Raw genomic sequence first — 17,462 nt, forward strand, 5'->3', positions numbered from 1 at the left:
TTAAGGCGTCTCCTTTGCTCTTGGCCACTCAGCCTTGTGTAGACAGACTTAGCTAAGCAGTTGGGGACTGGGGTACGCGGGGAGCCCTGCTTCCTTCTGGCTGCTCGCGGCATGGGGATTATATTTTAGCTCTCTTGCTTTGCTCTCGGCTTTCAGCTTCACTGGAGGAGAATTTCTGCCTCTCCCTGTCATTTCTTGGATTTGTGTAATTGAGGGAGGCTGCCGGGGGCAATTTATGTCTGGGATTTACTTATTCCTTAGGAGTGCAGAGCCCGAGGTGGAGGGACAGGCTGGTCAATAGTGTGTTTACTCAGCACTGTCTCTGGAGGTTCTGACTTCTCCTAACAAGGGTTTGGGGTGTCTCTATCCAGTGCCTCCTGGTACTTCCAGGTAAAGCCGCATGTTCTTTGCTTCCCCTGCCGTTTTGGCAATGAATCCAAAAGGCTTTAAGAAATTCCACACTGGGGCGGAGGGGTGTCCCCAGGGTCAAAGACCTTCAATCTCTAGTAGGAAGCAGAAGGCTTTCAGAAGTCAAGTCCTGACCCCATGGTCTCAAGCCACCGTGGGGCTTGATTTGCTCAGTGTTCCATCTAGGGTTTGTAGGACAGATGTGTGGCATCCCCTGTTTATTGGCATCACATGGTCTTTGGAATGACATCCAGTGTCCTCACCGCCAGGCCCTGCGTGATGGGGCTGCTACCTGCTTTTTTTGCCTTCATTTTCTACCGTTCTCCTCCTTGTTTCTAACCCCAGAGCCTTTTCACTCACGGTTCCCTCTGCCTAGAATGCTCTTCCACTGCTCTGCACCTGATTGCCTTTTTCTTATCCTTCAAAACTCAGATTAAATATCTTTTTTCGGAGAGGCCTTCTGTGAGAATCCTGTTAACTGCTCTCTTAGGAGCCTGCCCTTCAGGAACCTTGCACAGCTCTAACTTTTATCTGTTCATTTATGTGATTGTATCTCCTCCATGAGGTGGGCACTCGTTGAGGGTGGGACCTCTGTCTGGGTCACCACTGAATGTCTAGTAGAGCAGCTGACACATGGCCAACTTCACAATACTGTGGGCCACGTGGAAAAGCCTCTTGCATCCAGTAACTTCAATCCCCTGTATCTAAGGCCGCGGAAAAGCTCTGCACCCAAGCACTGAGCAGTCTTGTCCTCATTTATCATCCATTTCAGGTTAGCAAATAGCTTTTGTTCTCCTGGATGAACAAAGCATTATACAGGCTAAGTTGCCAGTTTTGTTGGTTTCCTCTCCTGCTTGTCATTATGCAGATGGAATTTTGATGGTAACATAATAATAACAGCTTCCATTTATTGAGTGCCTACTGCACGTGGGGCAGGCACTTTGCATATATTATCCCTGATCCACACAGCATCCCTGTATGGTAGGTTTTATTATCCCCATTTATGGGTGAGTAAATAGAGGCTGTCAGAGACGAATTTGCACACTGGGTTGCCTGATTCCAAAACCCATATTCTTTTTCCACCATACAACATGGCCTGGCTTTTGGAAAACATGCATACACAGCCCTTCTCAAACTATGATGGTAGAATGAGCTGACAAGACCTTTCTTATTAAAAAGACTAAGCTGGTAGTTTGCATTGTGAGGGTTAGAAACTTTCAATTTCACATCCTCTGTCTCTGGGGACTCTCCTGGGTTTCCTCTGTCTGGGAGGGAGGTGGACCCAGGGGACCTGTGAGAGGAAACCAGAGCAGCAACAGCTCACATCTTGGCTGTTTATTATGTGCCATGTGCTGTGCTCAGAGCCTTACACCTACTGCTGCATTTAATCCTCATGGCAACTCTATTTTTGCTGTTATTTTGCGTACCATTCTGCAAATGAGGAAACTGAGGCACAAGGAAAGTTAGAAAGGGTAAATAGCAGAGACTGGCTATAAACCCAGGTAATATGACTTCAGAGCTTGAGGGCTCAACCACCACGTTATCTACTAGCTGGTTAAATAAGTAAAGCTTTCCCAGGCCCTCACTATTCAAGGTGTGGTCCAGGAACCAGCAGCTTCAGCATCCCCTGGGAGCTTTTTAGAAATACCAACGCTCAGGCCGCCGCCCCGGACTGACTGGGTCAGAATCTACATGTAACAAAGTCTCCCAGTGATTCGAGTCTGTGGTAAAGTTTGAGACATGCTGCTCCAGAAGCTGTGTGGTTGTGAACTAAGTATGATATTTCCGAAGTCAAAAGCTGGAGATTTAGGGCATGTGGATTCTCGGAGACAGCCTGCAATTTCAATATCTTACAAATTATGGCATTAATGAGCCGTTGCCTCCTTTGCTGGGGGGATGAGTGATGACTAATTTAGTACCTTCAACAAAAATAAAAGCAAAATGAGCTTACAGAGTTGATCCAGGGCTTTAAAAAAAATAATAAAAAGAGGCAGCTGCTGTCTGCAGGATACTATTGCTATAGTATTACATCTAAGTGACCAGGGAGCCCCTGAGCCAGCATGGCTGAAGGTGTCCAGATTGCAGGTGAAGCTTTGGCAAATAACGTCTCTACAAATGGGGAAGGTAATGACCGCATTAGGTCTGCCTGTGACTCACACATCTGCAAATATGGTGAGGACAAAAGGGGCCTTTGATCCAAGAGAAACTGGCTGCATCTTACTGTGTTGGGGGAAATACTTTGATTTCCTTCTTTGACTCGAAACACTGGCATTGTGAGCTATATATATGTTTAATCATTGTCACTCACTGGGCAGTTATCCAGCTCTGCTTCTTTATCTCACTGAGTCCTTGTAGACGTTCCCTTAGACAGCTGAATCCTTACAGACAAGGAGAGGTGGTTTTTTGTTGTTTTTGTTTTAACCTTTCAGGATCTATAAATGCCCCAAGGGCCACAGGAAGCTTACATGGGGTTTACCAATGATGTATGTGGTTGTGTTCCAGTCAAAAGATGAGTGGTGGTGTAGAAGATGATTGATGTCGTGTACCTCTGAGGCGCCTCATTTTCGGGGAGGGGATATGCTGACCATGCATCGTCCATCTAGCAGCAGACCCCAGGAAGGCCAGCACCATTTTCATCTTTGCTGTTTCCTTTCATCTTGCCAAGCTACATTTAGCAGGTTATTCATCTAATTCCTTTAAAAAAATTTTAATGCTCCTCATTTTTTTCTTTTGAGGGACAAAAAGAGCCTTTTAGGAAATAAGCATCAGGAAACTAATCAAAGCATAAACTTTCTGGGAGGAATCTGATAGCAGCATGTCTTCAATGACCTTCAAGAAGATCACATGCTCCAGGCAATTACAGGATTTGGGAGAAAATAGCTCTTTCTGAATAGCCTAACCTGCTGCAGTGTTCCTGCACTTTGCAGCCGTCCCCTCCCACCCCCGTCTTATAGCTTCCTTACTAAGAGTCTCCTGAAAGAGATTTCACTTGGATTAATACTCCTCCAGCTTTAACAAACTGCCAAGGGGGCAGCTGATGCTAAAAAGGGACCTTTTGCAGGGTGCCAAGGTTTCTTCTGAGCTTTTTGGCCCTGGCTACAGGAAGTGTATAATGCATTCTGACTTGGGGCCAAATATTATTAGAGGATTTTGCTGCTTAAGCTCTTGAGTGTGGGTGCAGTTGGAAAAATAACATATTTGTCAATAGTTTACCCATTTCACAGCTGGTAGCGTCCAAAAGAAAAGGCATTGAATGAACTCCAGCTGGACTGGACTGAGGCTCGTCTAACATGAAGTTTTTCTGAAAAGGGTTTCCAGGAGCCTAGAAGCAACCTTTTACTTTATTTTAATTAAACCATGTTTCCCTCTTGTTTTTAGGGTTATGTGAGATGTTATGCACATTCTGCTTTTTTCACCTCTCTTTTTGACTGACAGTGTTCCCATTATTTGAAATCTTTCATATTGAGTAAAATTCGCCAAGGCTGGTGTTATATTAAAGTGTCGAAAGTTTCAGCATTTGCTCTCCCTCCTCTCCCAGGGAGAACAGGTTTCTTGTCATGTTTGCCTGTGCGCTTTGCTATGAGCCATAGTTTAGAGAGACCCCCACATTCCTGTGCAATGAAAGAAACAGCATAATGATTTCAACTCAGTCAGGGTGGCCTGGAAACCCCGCCAAGTGCGGCTGGACCCAGCGGTGACTGCGCTTGCATTGGAAGCCTCTTGCATTGGTGTTATAGCAATGGATGAGCTTCTGCCTTTGTGTTCCAGGGTTTCTTGAGAGCTACCTGATTTCCACAGTCACAGGGATCCGGAACGAGACATGTGGGCCCTAGCCTATGGTGGATGCTGTTGTTGTGAGCGATTCCAGGGGAGGAAGCTATCTGTGGGGTAATCTAAATGTTATTCTGAAAAGCCCCATCTCCTTCCCCTTCGCAGCTGCTGAGACTGAGGACCAAGAGTTGGGATCCTCTAAAAAAGTATTCCCAGACAAGGTGGGCGACCGTCCCTCAGCAGGGATGCAAGCCCATACAAGGGGCAAAATGATTAGGTGACCTCTTGGGCCTGGGAGGTAGGTTCGTCCTGCTGGTAGCTCAGTTTAACTCCGTGGTTGTCATCACTTGGGACGAAGGGTAGGAGCATGTGAGAGAGACAGTGTACCAGGGAGGCCAGTTGTCATGGTTGCCAGCTCATAGCACCTGCTTCCTGAGGCTTCGTCCCTTCTTCCTTTGCAGGGCTGGTTTGACCAGGGTTTTGCACTAATTGAAGTGCAGTCAATCCACAGACTGTCTGATGACTGATGACTTTTGTGGCTGGGCTTGAAAAGAACTTGACTGTGGGGTTTTGTGTTAGAAATCGGACAGGATTTTCCAGTTAGCCTAGTTGATATGGGAGCTGAAGGGATGCGGCCAGAAGCTGATCAAGGGAAATCTGTGGGTGGGGACAGTGGGGTGAAGACTCCAGAGGGAGGCAGAAAAAGAGAACATGGAGAGGGGGAGACAGAGACAGAGAGAGGATAAGAATACAGAGGTTTTCCAGTGGCAGGCTGCATGTGTCCTTACAAATAAACAGGGTTTTTTTTTCCTTGAACTAACTGGGATGGGTCTCTTTTTTTGGCAACCCAAAACACCTGCATAGGAAGAGGGAGGGGGGAAAAAAAGAGATCATGAGTGTATTTCAGACAGGAGATCTGTTTTCCCATGTGTTTAAATGTGGAGTCTTTCTGGTCTGCTCACCTCCCACCCATCCACCCACCTACATACACACTCTCTCTCTCTCTCACTTAATGAATTAAAAAAGAGAGAACTTTTATCAGGAGGCAAAATTCTAAGACACATCCAGAAAATTAATGTTTCATGAATTAGGAAGCTGAGAAAAGTGTCCACTGGCATCAGGACCCAGCAGAGTTCAGTAAGAGAAGGAGGCCTGAAAAAGCGATGCAGTGATTAATTGATCAAGTTGGGGAGGTGACCTCAGGTTACACCAGGGCTTTTCACCCTCAGTACTATGGCCATTTTGAGCAGGAAATTCTTCATTGTGGGGGCTGTACTGTGTATCGTAGGAGGTTTTCCAGCATCTCTAGCCTCCACCCTCTAGACGCCAGTAATAATCCCCGGTTGTGACACCAAAAATGTGTCCAGGCATTGCCAAATGTCCTCTGTGGTGAAATGGCCCCTAGCACTGGGTTAGACAAAAAGAAAGCCTTCCTTCCTTCCTTGAACAGGTTATTTCCTTTCCTGTTAAATCTGCTATTTGTGAAATGTGTGGAAGCTATAGAAATGAATAAGGCACAGACTCTGACTTGTAGGCACTAACAGATTCCTGGAAAATACGAATGAGAACAGCTGATCAAATAAAGCTGGAACATCCCTTCCTCTTGGTTTTGAAGAACAGCAAAGATATCCATTTGTGAGGAATGGGTGAAACACATTCTAATTCAAAGTACGTAAAGATAATGGTAGAGGCTGTAATAAAAAATACCCAGAATTTCAGTGGTTTAACACAGTAGAAGTTTGTTTCTTGTTCATGTAACAGTCTTCCTGACTGGTGAACGGCTTTCCTCCACATGGTGATGCGGGGACCCAGGCTTCTGCCACATTGTGGCTCTTCCAATCCCCAAGATCTCACTGTCCTCTGTTTCCAATCAGCAGAAGGAAGAATAAGGAGAAGGCATGCCCTCTTCTTAAGAGCCTCGGCCTGGATATCACTTTATTTATGCTCACTTCCCATTGAAAATTAGACTCTTGATGGTTTCTGATCAGACAGAATGAATCGGTATTGAATTGCTCATCTTGACTCAAACTCTGTGATACTCTCTGGTCAGGAAAATTCCCTAGGAGCCTGTTGATGTAGAGTGCTTTCTTCAACATGGGGGGAGTCTTGCATAGAGTCCCTCTCTATGTGCTGTTAGAGTGGGAGCTGGGGTAAGAAGCCAGGTCTCTGTGTTCAGCAGTCTGTCTCTCTTTGCATTTCTTCTCTCCTTTACCAGGATTGGAGACATGGATGGTACATAGTTAATTTCTCTATCCCCAATACCTAGCACAGGGTTGGGCACATATAAAGCATTCAGTAAATGTCTGCAGAGGGCATGAAAGAATGAGCAATATTGTTCACACCTTTAGAAGCACACATTCAAACAAGGTTTTACTTGTTAACCTGAAAATTACAACGTATGTGCTTGTAGAACTGTACCCCCAGCTCTACGCCGATGTCAGGCCAGGACGAACTCCAAGTACTGCATTGGGGGTGATCATACTTTATTAGCCAGGGATCTAAGTGTCAGAAGTACAGCTCAGAGAGCTTTAAGATAAAAAGGGATATTTATTTGATCATATAACTAAAAAGTTCAGGGTATTTGGTCTCCAGCAGGGCTGAGTACAGATGCTCGACAATGTGATCAGAACCTCTTTTTCTCTGTTTCTTGGTTCCGCCTTCCTCTATGTCAGACATTCTTTGGCGGACTCTCTTCAAGTGATGGCAAAGATGTCACCGGCAGGGGCAGACATTCATCATTCAGCTGAGCCACCTCAGGGGGAAGGGCTCCAGAGAATGTCACAGGGTTGAGTTTCATTGGCCAGTCTGGTGTCATGTGCACATCCTTGCACCAGTCACCAATAGCTTCCCTCTCATTGGCTGGACCAGGTCACATGTGCACTGCTGGAACGAGGGGTTCCCAATGCACATGGATTGAGAGGTAGAGAGGGACAGTTCTTTAGGGAAAACCTGGAAAGCTGTTGCAAAAAGCTTTGTAATGCCTGGAAGGTGGTGCCGGATGGGCAGAGATACCCGATGTCCACTCTATTTCCAGTCCTCTTATACAGTGGAACCCTATATTTTGCACCTCACACTCATGAGCATTCTTCTGGCAATTGTATCTGATTAACCTCTTTTAAGTCCCTTCCCTGCTGTGGCCCCTGAGCTTCTTGTGGAGATTTCCCCCAGTTCAGAAGTGGAGCATATGGCTCAGGCCTGGGCCACTGGGGTGATTATATTCCCCTGGTCACAGTGAATAGTTCAGGGATGGTTAAGTGGCCCAGGAGTAGCCGATGAAATGAAATCAAACGTTAGCTCAAACTTGAGCGAAAGAGATCCTTTTTTCAAAATTAACTTTTATTTATTTATTTATTTATTTATTGCGATACACGGGCCTCTCACCGCTGTGACCTCTCCCGTCGTGGAGCACAGGCTCCGGACGTGCAGGCTCAGCGGCCATGGCTCACGGGCCCAGCCGCTCCGCGGCATGTGGGATCCTCCCAGACTGGGGCACGAACCCGTGTCCCTTGCATCGTCAGGCGGACTCTCAACCACTGCGCCACCAGGGAAGCCCCCCAAATTAACTTTTTACTATTAAAACTTTCCAGCATACACAAAAATAGAGGTAACAGTATAATAATACACAGAGGAAACTCATGTATCCACCACCCAGCTTCAGCATTTATTAACTTATGGACAGTCTTGATTCATTATATCACCAACCACAGTGGATTATTTTGGAGCAAATTCTCAACATTGTATCATTACATCTATATATTTTTCAGTATGTATCTCTAAAGGTAAGAGCTCTTGGGGGAAAAGATGGTATTTCCAGTTAATAAGGGAATCTAAAAAGGTGTAGGGAATAAAGTTACTGCCGCCATCTTCCTTCCACTTGGAGGCAGTGACTGGAGCCAACCAGAAGATGGCAGAGTAGAAAGAAGGAGAGTACCTAAGTCCTGATGACAGATTTTGGGCCCTGAATTCAGCTGTGCATGAAGTCAGCTTTACCACTGTTTTTTTTAAGTTGGGTGAGCCAGCATATCCCTTTTAGCTATGTTGTTGGTGTCCTGCCCATAACGTCTTGGACCACCCTGAGGGTCATATGAAGCTTAGGTGGACAGTTCCCAAAACAGTGATGGCTCCTTACCCTGAGCATGGGTACCTCTGTGCCTAACGGCTTTCTCTGGCCATAGGATTGTGCTTGGCTCCTGCATATGGCAGACCAGAAGTGGAAGGGACTAAATGCTCCCCAGAGCCACCCTCAACCATGGGGAGCAGAAGTTGGTGTATAGATATCTTGGCTTCCTCGTGGCTCAAGGAGACAGTACTGAGGCATGTTCTCCACTGAGTGTCAGAAGGTCCCCTGTGGAATTGAGTCCCAGTTGCCGCAGCAGCAACCCTCCCATTAATGCACCTGTGTTGGCTTCCTTCCCCTTCCTGTCTTACTTTCCTACTACATCACCTGTGGTCACCTCCCAACTAAACCACATTCCCATGATTTCTCATCTCAGGGTCTGCTTTAGAGAAAGCCTAAACGGAGACATTCCCTTTTCCTCCAGTCACTCTCAAAAAAAGCAAAAAAGAGTACTAAGTATTTTGCCCCATATTTCCCACCCTCAATATTTGCTTGGAATATGAAATAATGGATACTTTTGGGAAACTGTGTCTCCCCTCAATGCCTGTGACCCAATATTAACACAAGACGTTTCCAGTCTTAGGATCCAGTTGCAGAAGTCAGGCCTCAGGAATACCAGGTATGCAGTGAATTTCACCTGCAGCATAATAAGATCAAGGTGCTGTTGACCTGGGCACAACTGCCAGACTGTGGTAACTAATATGGATACCCCAGCAGCTTTGCCTGATGGTTCAGATGATGATTTGCAGGGGGAGCCGCCCCTGGGTGTGCACATGGCAGGATGCTCTGTTTATCCTCCTTAAGATAGATTTCTGGCATTTTTGATGGGGGAACACAAAGAAGAGCTACTGTCTCTGTGAGACATTTTCAAGTGTCTTTCCTACTACCTACAAATTAAAACACATATGCAAACAAATACTAAATTGGTGATAAAACAAGTAGCTTCAATAAAGAGACTTGGCAGTGTTTCTGGAGACCAGTTGTCCGGCATCTTGAACCTATAAGGAAATCACAAAGTAAGCTGAGAGAAAAAAAATCTTAGATCATGCAAACAACAGTCTCAAAGTCTGTGTGCTTTATTCAAAGGAAAATCCTCTTAGACTCTCACTCAGGGCTAGGTTACTCTTCCTCTGCACACAATTCCAACAGGATTGGAAGCCCCACATTTGAAGCAGAAGGGAACATCAGTAGTAGGGGCTTCAAACTCAAAAAATTAAAGGAACCAGCTGAGAATTATAAACAAGTGAAAAAAGGCAAGTGAACTGATTAACGCTACCTGGAAATGTGTGGGTCCATTGTTGTCAGCTTGTCCAATTTTTCAGGGAAAACTGGAAATTGGGATTTTTCAAGTAAAAAAAAAAACCCTTACTTTTATATAAGAAATATTTAAACAAAAAAGTTTTAAAAACAATGTGCAGGTTTGATGCCTGGGCGGGGTGGGGGCTGACTTTGCCCCATCAAATGAAGCATGAATTCTCCATTTTGCCACTGTTGCTTCTTCTTGGCTCCTGTAGGACACTTTAGTTTGTGATTCCTGGGTGAGATCACTACAGCTTTGAGCACAGGGTCTGGATTAGGCTTTGGAAATACTTGTTGGAGGAATCAGTGGATGCATAACTGTTTGCAGAGGTCATTCTTATTTTGGTTGAGTGGGCAGTGTTCTTAACTCCCCAAAACAAACTAGCTGTGGACATCCTGGGATCCATGTGGCAGGTGCCTGGGGACTGCTGGGGACACATGATACATCTTCCACCTCCCTCTCCCACGTTTACACAATCGGCTTTCAAAGGTCATGATTACTCTGTGGGCGATGGGCCGGCAGCCTCCGCTCTCTGCTTGTCTTGATTTGGTTCATTTCATCCAGACTGGAACCTCCACGTCTGGAGTTTTCTCGGCTTTGCACAGCCATACCCCATTGGGCAAATGGAAAACAACCCCTTCAACTCTCTCTCAAGTAGCCAAGCGGTTCCCCTGTGGGGCTTTCCTGAGACCGTATTTCAGCATCGGCATTGCAGAGCACAGTCCCATGAAGTCCTGGGGTGTAGTTTGATGATTGAACCAATTCTCCTTCTTAAGGTGTTCTTCATTCTTCAAGACCCTACTCTTCAAGGTCATGAGATGGGCTTTTAAAAATTTAAAAATAGGGACTTCCCTGGTGGCGCAGTGGTTAAGAATCCGCCTGCCAATGCAGGGGATATGGGTTCGAGCCATGGTCCGGGAAGATCCCACATGCCACGGAGCAACTAAGCCCGTGCGCCACAACTACTGAGCCTGCACTCTAGAGCCCGTGAACCACAACTACTGAAGCCTGTGCACCTAGAGCCCGTGCTCTGCAACGAGAAGCCACAGCAAGGAGAAGCCCGCGCACTGCAACGAAGAGTAGCCCCTGCTCACCACAGCTAGAGAAAGGCCGCGTGCACAGCAAAGAAGACCCAACACAGCCAAAAATAAATAAATAAAAACGAATCTTCTTTTAAAAAAAAAACTGAAAATAATCTTTGTTGTATTTATTTTTATCTGATCCCAATGTTATATGCCCATTGTTTGGGGAATATAGAATAAAATTAAAATTATCAATAATCTTGTCACGTGTATTAAACACAAAAGTATTTTTCCTTCAGTTTTCTTCTATGTACGTGTACATTGGTGTGTGTATATATGTGCTTTAGTCTCTTCAACCTGCTGTGACAGAAATACCATAAATTGCCTGACTTATAAACAAAAAACATTTATTTCTCATAGTTCTGGAGGCTGGGAAGTCCAAGATCATAGCACTGGTAGATCTGGTGTCTTGTGAGGTCAAGCCTTCTTATTCATGGCGCTGTATTCCGTGTGTCCTCACAAGGCAGAACCAGGAAGGCTCTCTCTGGGATCCCTTGTATACGGGCACTAATCCCATTCATGAGGGCTCCACCCTTATGACCTAATCACCTGCCAAAGGCCCCACCTCCTAATATCATCACCTTGTGTGTTAGGTTTTCAACATATGAATTCTGGGGGGACAGGACATTCAGTCCATAGCAGTGTGTATATGTATGTATGTGTGTGTGTGTGTTTATGTACACACATACAGAAACATATAAATATATATCAATAAATGATAATTGAGAAAAATTTAAACATGGAGTTCGTGTCTGCATTTTTTTTTTTTTTTTTTACTTATTATCAAATTCTCTGCAAGCATCATTTTTAATGCCTTAATAAGATCATATCATCATGGTGCTTATTTAACCACTTATCCAATGTTGGATATTTTGGTTGTTTTCATGGAAAGTTTTACTAATATAAATAACATGGTGATAAACATCTTTGTGCATAAATTTTTATATTTCTCATGATTTTCTCAGCATAGGTTCCTCTTTTTTTTTTTTTTTTTTTTTTTGCGGTACGCGGCCCTCTCACTCTCCGGATGCACAGGCTCAGCGGCCATGGCTCACGGGCCTAGCCGCTCCGCGGCATGTGAGATCCTCCTGGACCGGGGCACGAACCCGTGTCCCCTGCATCGGCAGGTGGACTCTCAACCACTGCGCCACCAGGGAAGCCCCTGTTCACGATTTTGACATGAATGGCATGGGATCATCTGAAACATTGCTGCTAAGAGCTTATGACTGAGGGCGCCCGGCTGAGCACCCAGAACATGCCAACTTGATGTGCATTGGGGATCTCATGTGATTCCCCTGACAAGCCACAGCTATTTACTCCCAGCTTACAGAATGCTGATGCCAAGGATTCCATGCTACGATGAGGGTCACAAGTATCGTGAATCACAAAATCCTCTCTCAAATGAATGCTGATTCGTTTAGAGATGAGGGCTGTGCATGCAGTGGCTAAGAGTCCCAGCTCTGTGATCTGGAGGCCTGGGTTTGATTTCTGGCTCTCCCACTTGGCAACTCTGTGACAGTGGATGGCTTGGATGAGGCATGCATGAGAAGGACCTAGCCCAGGGTCTGTCTGTTGCAGGTGGAGTGCTCCCTGAAACTCTAGTATTATCCCCAAGAACATCAGCTCTTCCCACCAGAAGGATGTTACCATGGGAGGCACTTTGCATGTTTTGTTCACCTGTATCCTCACCACCTAGACCAGTGTGGTCAGATAGCAGGCAGTTCAAAATACTTGTGAAATTGATTCTTCTTCTTCTTCTTCTTTTTTTTTTTTTACGGTACACGGGCCTCTCACTGTTGTGGCCTCTCCCGTTGCGGAGCACAGGCTCCGGACGCGCAGGCTCAGCGGCCATGGCTCACGGGCCCAGCCGCTCTGCGGCATGTGGGATCTTCCCGGACCGGGGCACGAACCCGCGTTCCCTGCATTGGCAGGCGGACTCTCAACCACTGTGCCACCAGGGAAGCCCCGATTCTTCTTCTTCTTGTTTATTAAATCTGTGCCTCTGACTTCGGTACTCTGAAGCTCAGCAGCAAAACAATATCCTCAATAATCTAGGCCTTGGTTATCTCAGCTGGCACCTGCTCATCTCAGATGAGCTGCTAATTTTCGTCTCAGGAATCTTCTGGACTGCCAGGATCCCCTGGGAGGGACAGGACTTTCAGGGATCTTCTGAACTCCGGAAAAAATAACAGTTCTTGTTCACAGACGCGTGTCCCCCTTCCTTTGGCTCTGGTTTGCAAATTCCAGAGATGGTGCTGGGCTGCTGGCTAAGCTGGGCTGGCAGGAGTGTGGGCATTTAGTCAAAGGCTACAGGACACAGGCAGACTCAGCAGGACCCCATGAGTACTCCCCGTGCAACACCCTGCAGTGAATTTAAAGTTGGCTCATGGTAGTTTCCATACGAGAGTTGCAGGAAAGAGGTTGTATGTATCATGTTCTCTGGGGGCTGCTGTCGTTGTTTATACCCCTTGGTTTCCTTTGGTGCAAGCAGATCCACCTTTCTTTTCTTTTCCATCTTCTGACATGAACTTATTCTGTTATGTAGTGATGAAGCAGGGGATAGTCAAGGCCATAGGCTCGTGCTGAGATTTCCTGCCTGGCTCTTCCCAGTACAGAGGGAACTTCCCTCTGTGTGGTTAGGATTGAAGTACACAGGCTTGTACTTCAACATCCCTTCAATAAGAAAGTCTGGTCCCCCCGCTCCTGCCACCCCACACCATGCTCGCTAGCTTCTCAAAGTCCCTTTAGGGGTAGACTTCTCTGAGTTCGAAGCCAACTGACCTGTTTTCAGATCTCCACATGTCCATTTGTGAATGTTATGTTTTTAGTCCAGTTCCTTTGTCTTAATTTCTTTACCTGAAAATGGAAATGAAGGCAGTGTCTACCTTGGGAGGTTCTGAGGAGGAAAGAGTGATGCATAGGTTTAGCTTTCTATACACGGCCCATCTTTCCTACCTTCTTCCTGTCCCTTCAGGAGTGCCCCCATCTCCCACTCTGCCCGTTGCATTGCTGTTCACAAGAGTATTTTGCATTCCTGCTTCATTCTCCTTCTTTCTCCGGAAGTGAAGGAGCTAACTTCCCAACATTTCTTGGAATGCCCTTTTACTTTGTTAAAAAATTCCATTTCTTCCTGTGCCTTCACATTTGTTCATCTAACAAACATCATCTGAGCACCTTTTTTTTTTACATTTTATTCATTATTTTTGGCTGTGTTGGGTCTTCCTTGCTGCACGCGGTCTTTCTCTAGTTGTGGTGAGCGGGGGCTACTCTTCAGTGCAGTACGTGGGCTTCTCATTGCGATGGCTTCTTTTGTTGCAGAGCCTGGTCTCTAGGCGTGCAGCCTTCAGTAGTTGCAGCACGCGGGCTTCAGTAGTTGTGGCACGTGGGCTCAGTAGTTGTGGCACATGGGCTTAGTTGCTCGGCAGCATGTGGGATCTTCCCGGACCAGGGATGAAACCCAAGTCCCCTGCATTGGCAGGGGGATTCTTAACCACTGTGCCACCATCTGAGTACCTTTTCGGTTTCAGGCTGCTTCCAGGCACCGGGAATTCAGAGACAGACTAGTCATGCTCCTTACCCTCAAGGAACTTAGCATCAGCCACAGAGCAGGAGGCTATAGCAATGCCATGTGTGATGGTAGGGTCAGCATGGTGGTGTTAAGGTGTTGGTGTTCGGAGCGTTTTTCTTATTTTTAAATAAAAATTATTTTAACCGGAAAAAAATTTTTTTAATTAAAAAATTTAAAAAAAAGTTTAAAAAAGGCCCCAAATCAAAATACCTCTTCCACTAATTTCTTTCCCTACAATGTTCATCATCTTGCATATTTCAGGTGGGGATTTATGCATGCCTCATTTTATCTATGCTGTCTAGAGAGCTTGGGGGTACGAGTCTTTTTCCTTACATGGTTCCATATATAATATGTGCCAAAAATTTTAACATAGTGGCTGGTTATTTTGCTTTATTTATTTAGAATGTCATAAGGAATTCCTATGTCCTTAAAATTATTTATGTTTATAATGGCTGCCAGATACTCTATCATATAACTTTTTTCACATGCATCTAAACCCTCCCATTGTGATTTTCAAATGTGGTTTCCTTATGTTTGTATATTTTTAATATCTCTATTGATGTTGGGTCAGCTGGTCTTAGTGCCCAGGATTGAAAGCTCTCCTGGCCCTGATATGACCTTTAGATTTCCCCTCTCATTTTTCTGTGTCTGCAGAAAGACACAGTATAAGCTGTTAACTTTGGAGGGTTTTGGCAGCTTCACTAAAGGGCAAGGCTTTTTTTCTCTGGGGAACTGGCTTCAAGCTTTAACTGCCCCGGTCAGCATCGTTGGGTAAAGACCCTTAGGCCTTTTGTCAGCGTTTCAAAACCTTCTCACTTCCACTAAACTCTTTGTCTGAGCTTCCATCCATGGAAAAGATTCAGGATGAACTCTGGCTCCTCTGGGACCACGACTACAGGCACCAGACCTAGAGCAGCACTGCCTTAATCTTGGCAGAGAAGACCAAAGACTTTTTTGGCAACTAATTAAAAGTTTACTTTAGGCTTCTTTTATTTTATGCCTCTTCTGTGCCCCGTTGACACTTAGCAGGTGCCTCTGTTATATCGTTTATCACATTGTATTGTCTTTTTATTTTATCTTATTTTAGCTTGCTCCTCAGTCTTACTTATAGACTCTGATCTCATGAAGGATGTGGAAATCTGATCCGTTTCTCTTCCTGGCACCTAGTGGAGTACCTGAATATACAGTGGTGTCTAAAATGTTGACTTGATTGGAACCCAGGGATCATTGTATTGATTTTTAAGGCTGGGCATTTATTTATTTATGGATATTCCTTGCACTTTTCCACGAGGGAATCAGGACTCAGTGTAGAAACTTGGCATTGTCATGTGGGTGCCCCAAAGAATCCAGTAATTGGAAAAAAGTATATATGATACCATTCCTCCTTACAGCTTGGTAAAATCACTCATGTATGCTCCCCAAACAAAGGAATGCGTTTAACCAAATGAAAAGCCAGTGGCAGAGCAGAATTAATATAACTTCCATATTTATTATTTAATTACTTCATCAAATCATTTATTCCGGTAGTTTTTTATTGGATTCCCACGAACTTTGGGGATAAAAAGTTGAAAAGACTTTGTTCTCATCCTTATGCAGTGCTCACATCTGAAATCATTCTTTTAGCAAATATTTATTGAGTATCTATTGCTGTTTGAGGTGCTGGAGATACATCAGTAAACAAAACAGACAAAACTATTGAGTCTCGTCCACAGCGGGAGTACAGAATGATGAAGGCATGAGCGGTACTGTCATGCAAGGTACTTGGCAAATGAACAAAACAAAACAGAAGTCCAAGCAAACATCGTGTTGTGGGTTCTCTTCCCACTTTGCCCTTCCTTGTATTTTCCTTCTTACCCATCTCTTATTCTCTTTCTTTCTGGAGATTGGAAGAGGATGGGGAAAGAGAATTTCTTTAGGAGCTCTGAAAAATGGACGTTATATTTGGTGAGATTCCTTTGAGAGTCTAAAGTTGAAATATAAATAGTTCACACCATGTCTGAATCACTAATCAAGGCTGTGTCTGTCTATATACCTAAGCTGGTTAAAAGGAAAAGTTTAAACTCAAACTTCCTTACCCAGTTTTTGTACTCCACAGAACCATTTTTTTCCTTCCAGTTTTAGTGAGATATAATTGAGATATACAGCATTATGTAAGTTTAAGGTGTTCAGAATAATGATATGATTTACATACATTTTGAAGTGATTATCACAGTAAGTTGAGTGAACATCCATCATTTCATATAGATACAAAATTAAAGAAATAGGAAGTTTTTTCTTGTGATGAGAACTCTTAGCATTTACTCTCTTAATAACTTTTATATATAACATACAGCAGTGTTAATTATTTATCATGTGCATTACATCCCTAGTAGTTATTTATAAGTGGAAGTTTGTACCTTTTCCAGAAGAACCATTTTTTTTTTTTTTTTTAAATGGCGGACTCTTTTTTTGTTTGTTTGTTTTTACCATATATTACTTTGGGGGTTTGGTTGTTGTCCTGAGGCCCTAACTCTTTTTTTTTTTTTAATAAATTTATTTATTTATTTTTGGCTGTGTTGGGTCTTCGTTTCTGTGCGAGGGCTTTCTCTAGTTGCGGCAAGCGGGGGCCACTCTTCATCGCGGTGCACGGGCCTCTCCCATTGCGGAGCACAGGCCTCTCCCATTGCGGAGCACAGGCTCCAGATGCGCAGGCTCAGTAGTTGTGGCTCACGGGCCCAGTTGCTCCGCGGCATGTGGGACCTTCCCAGACCAGGGCTCGAACCCGTGTCCCCTGCACTGGCAGGGAGATTCTCAACCACTGCACCACCAGGGAAGCCCGGAGAAGAACCATTTTTGATGGAATTCAATCACACTTCTTTTCCTTGTCAACATCTGCCATGTATGGCTGTCAAAATACAGCCATATCTGTATTTTCTGACTTTGCACCCCAAGTTATCCTTTTATTGGTCACCTGTTTTGTACAGTGCAAGGTGCTAGCAATGAGGGATGTGTAGGAATGCAAGACAGGTATAGTCTCAGGCTTTATTAAGCTTACAGTCTCATTGGACAAAAACACCAAATAATGAATGAGGCATCAAATTATATAATTATAATTGCCAAAATTGCAATGACTGCTAATTACAGGCTGCTATCAGAGGGGCCCTCAGGGTGGGGGCAGTGCTCAAGGAAGGCTTCTTTAAGATAGTAATTGTTTCTGAAGCGTAATGAGGAGTTAGC

The 17,462-nt window shown here is 44.7% G+C and overlaps 1 protein-coding gene across 1 annotated transcript in view; it reads left to right on the top strand.

Moving 5' to 3' along the window:
• GRIN2A (glutamate ionotropic receptor NMDA type subunit 2A) overlaps positions 1-17,462 on the top strand; it is a 372,838-nt gene that overhangs the window by 43,547 nt on the left and 311,829 nt on the right. The window lies entirely within an intron of this gene.

This window comes from Pseudorca crassidens, chromosome 15 (assembly GCF_039906515.1).
Source record: "Pseudorca crassidens isolate mPseCra1 chromosome 15, mPseCra1.hap1, whole genome shotgun sequence".
NCBI lineage: Eukaryota > Metazoa > Chordata > Mammalia > Artiodactyla > Delphinidae > Pseudorca > Pseudorca crassidens.